Raw genomic sequence first — 4,310 nt, forward strand, 5'->3', positions numbered from 1 at the left:
TTAAACCAAAGAAAGTCTTAGAGGTTGATTTTGTTGAAATATTTTCTCTGCAAGACCATGCAACGTTTATCTCCCAAAAAAAAAATACTTTTGTCATCGGCATTTAAGATCACGGTCGGTGGAGCGAAACCATCTTTTCAAAAAGAAGTCACGTGAGTGATGTTTGATGTTTTCATCGTCATAAATGAATCAATTATTTGAGAAACCCCATAAGTCACAAAAAATGTGAAAATGAGTTATCCATGGATTATGATACTACATAGTTAGTTCTACATACTAGCGAGACACCCCACATGTCCTCCAAATGGTAAGCATGATATACATTAGAGGCGATCACACAAGAGAAAGAGAAACCCCATAAGTCATGGACTTATGGGTTTTCATATCCGAATAGAATTAAAGGATTTATTTACCAACAATATCTCTGGCTGCTTATTATTCTACTGAAGGCCATGACTTGATTGTATTTTGTTTCTCTATTGTCAATGGTTTTTTCGTATTTGTTTACAACTTAATGATGGATTCAAGTGAAGATGACGTTGCTCAACAATATAAACGCAAAAGAGGGCATACAAACGTACAGAAATACAAGAATGCAGTTATAAAGAAAGCAAGACTGACAGGTGAAGCATATATTAACTGTTCTGGAAAATATATTGCTGCCAAGACTCCAGGTGAAGACTGCAAGTATATTAACCTCTCTCACGATATGTCTTTCTTGTAGTAGTTAAGCCAACACACTATCATTAAACAAAAATGAATATGTTTATTTATTTTAGATGCAGGCGAAAATGCTACACTGTGATATCAAAGCAGGAACAAGTGATAATGTCTAAATTTCACAGTTTCGAGACAAAGAACGAGCAGGATAGCTATTTACAGAGTTTGATATCTACTACCAAAGTGCATCGGCGCAGACGACGCAAGAGAGCAGAAGAATCATCAAACCTTCACGAGGTTGTACTTTTGTTTATGAAATCTCAACATCTTCAGGCAAGTACCGAGTGTACAAAAAAGCTTTTGTAAATATGCATGGAATAACATGATAGAGTGCGTAGACTGTCGTCATTACTTTGTGAAGGCAAATCGTCACAAGACAAACGTGGGCTTAATGTTCCTGGGAATGCAAAATCAGGCACTGTTATTGATGCTGTTAAATTACATATTGCCTCCGTTCCTGTTAAGACATATCATTACAGTGCCCGGGAATATAATTATTTGGATGCGAAACTTAATGTTAAGATCATGCACTCTTTGTACAGACGTGACTGTCCTGGTCAAACAGTAAGTTATGATTACTACTTGAAAATTTTCAAAGAAAATTTCTCCTTGTCTTTTGGCCGTCCGCAAGTTGATAAATGCTGTAGTGTGTTTTTTATCGATAGTCTAAAAGATGGGAGTGCTTTTTTTTTGTTTACCATGAAGGAGTGGCAGGAAAAGGGCCTAATGAGGTCTGCACATTCTTAATGAGATGCATTGAATCAGCTGTAAGAAAAAGTGTGAAGCATTTTCACATTTTTTCAGATGGTTGTGGAGCACAGAATGGAAATCACACTATACCTAATCAGACTCTTTTCAACATTGACTACCACAGGCAGATTCGAAACAGTAGATCAATATTACCCAATGAGGGGTCACAGTTTTTTGCCGTGTGATCGGGATTTTGCCATACTGAAAAGAAAAATCTAACGAAGAGATCGGGTGTATATGGTTAAGGAATACATGGAAATCATGCTCAACTCTTCCAATAAACAGGCATTCCTGGCATTATTGATTGAAGATTCAACTGAAATCATTGACTTCAAAAGTTGGTGGCCATTCTACTTTAAGAAATCAATGTTGTCTGCAGAATCTGCAGAAAGAAGCATACCTAAGGATCGAAAAATAACTTTGCAGCCGTCAAAGTTCATGCACTTCTCACACACAAGTACTACACCCGGTGTAGTATTGGCTAGGGACTATATTAATGGACTGTTGACAAGTACATTCCACATTCGCAACACAAGGAAGGGAATGATTGCCCTCCCGACAACTACTGCCTATCCTGCTGGGAAACGTCCTATTCAGAGGAAAATATGGAGGATCTGCAGAAATTGAGTATGTACCTACCTCATGATGTGAATGTACAGCAGTGCTATCAACATCTTTTCGACTGGCCTACATGCGATAAGGATGTCTCTGATGTTGCATGAAACATTATAATGTAGCCAACAGTGAAGAAATTTTTTTAACATGTTATGATGGGTTTTGAGGGTTTCCTGTAAGAGTAATGTTATATTCAAAACAATGTCATTTGGATAAAGTTTTTGTATGCATGTATTTTGTCTTATACATTTTGTTTGTACATTAGTAACTCAAACTAACAAGTTATATAATAAACACTGCCATCTCTTACTTCGTAAAACCCCAAAATTGTACCCAATATCCTATAAGATTGAGTAAACCCATAAGTCCATGAATTTTAATAATTTTTATTTAAAAATCCATTACATTTATGCAAAATTATTTTATTGTATAGGTTGGGTAACAATACTAAATTAATTATCACTTTCATAAAATACTCATTTTTACCTTCTTGTTTCATGTGAGCAGTTTTATTTTGTTTTCCTAAAGTTTGCTCTGATGGACTAATGGGATTTCTCAAATAGTTGATTCAAATGTGAGTGAGTTTTGCAAATGATGATGATGATGAGTCACTTTTACCCATTAATGGTTGTCGTGAACACAGCCACCCAATTGTGATGACATTCGTGACGTTCCTATGCTTGCCTAGGCAGGATAATTCTTATATGGCTAACCATTGCCTTCCGTGAGATAACGCTGAAAGAGACATAACAAACCTGAGTCCTGAACCCAAGGAGAAGGTTTTGAAATATCCTTTGGCCCACCAGCCAGGCACTTCAGCCACTAGACCAAATGGGCGGACAATTTAGTAAACAAGCAGTTGAAAATATTTTGCTGTGTAAACAGGCCCTTAAAACCAGGAAAGCGTAGATAACAGGCAGCAGAAAGCCTTTTCCAGCGTGAAATTGAAGATTAAATTTAACTTACAAAATTTCTTAATAACTTATATATATTTTTTTTTCCAAGCAATATCTAATTGTGTTACCTGACGTAAAAGATTTTGGAATTATCTTCTGTAACAAAGCGTTCTCATAGAGTTATACAAAAATTGTTTATTATTTCAGTATCTAAATTTTATTTGAAATAACTAAAATAATAGTTTTATATTCATACATAACTTTGAAAATATAATATATCCTTTTATTAATGTATACAAAAATTAGAAAATTACTATTGAAACTAAAAATTTAGCACTTATAATTAAGATACTACATTTTTTCTCATATATTTAGAAAGACGTGCACATTGGTATCAATTTTATTTTAATAACTAAATGTTACCATTAAAATAAAATTAATGAATTTCAATAAAAACAAACAATATTTACGATCAACCTACGTATAATGTATTGACAAATTTGTTTTAAAATTTCTAATATAGATGTTTGGTTGCTTGAGTACAAACAATGTGCGAAATGTTTTGGGAACATTATTAAAAAAAGGTTTTCTTTAAATATTATTGTAGATCGGTTTACATTAAAAAATAAATTGAGTAAAACAAAAATTGGTTGTCTGTAAAGTAGGTTTACGGACGATAGTTTAACGCGACAACGTTATAACAAAACATTGATGAAATAATTGCATACTTTTATGAATAAAATTGAATCATTTTTATTTTAATAATAAATTAATAAATACTTGAAATTATACTAGTAATCAGATTTTTAAAATGCAAGAATAATTAACCTTTATTGCCAAAATTGTTGTTGTAATAAGCAATGAAAATTACATTAACTTTATGTTTAAATATAATTATGAACAATTTTCATATAAATAAACTGTAATAAATCTCGCCGACAGATGCTACTTTTTAAATAATAAAACAATAAATACTTGAAATTATACTAGTAATCAGATTTTTAAAATGCAAGAATAATGAACCTTTATTGCCGAAACTGTTGTTGTAATAAGCAATCAAAACCACAGAATAAAATTCGTCGAGAATATTTTACGTTTTTATTTCTTCCAGTGCTCAAAATGATATGCAATTGTGGCCCCGGGCACTAAATTTTATTTATAATTCATTATTAATAACGCCCATCGCGATAAACAAAGGAAAATATGTATTAACGAGTGCCTGGTTCCCGCGGCAGCTGATAGAGAGCACGATTCGTTCGGTTCGCGTCCGTCACTGTAGGTAGCAGCACCGTAGGGGAATAATATTCTTCGGTTTTATAATACGATTTT

The 4,310-nt window shown here is 33.3% G+C and overlaps 1 long non-coding RNA gene across 1 annotated transcript; it reads left to right on the forward strand.

Moving 5' to 3' along the window:
* The first annotated feature begins 223 nt into the window (after nucleotides 1-223).
* On the forward strand, nucleotides 224-2,394 carry LOC134537210 (uncharacterized). Its single transcript, XR_010075974.1, has 2 exons — nucleotides 224-674; nucleotides 780-2,394. It is a non-coding gene; the product is annotated as an uncharacterized LOC134537210 (long non-coding RNA).
* Nucleotides 2,395-4,310: the final 1,916 nt, after the last annotated feature.

Source organism: Bacillus rossius, chromosome 12, assembly GCF_032445375.1.
Source record: "Bacillus rossius redtenbacheri isolate Brsri chromosome 12, Brsri_v3, whole genome shotgun sequence".
Taxonomy (NCBI): Eukaryota; Metazoa; Arthropoda; class Insecta; order Phasmatodea; family Bacillidae; genus Bacillus; species Bacillus rossius.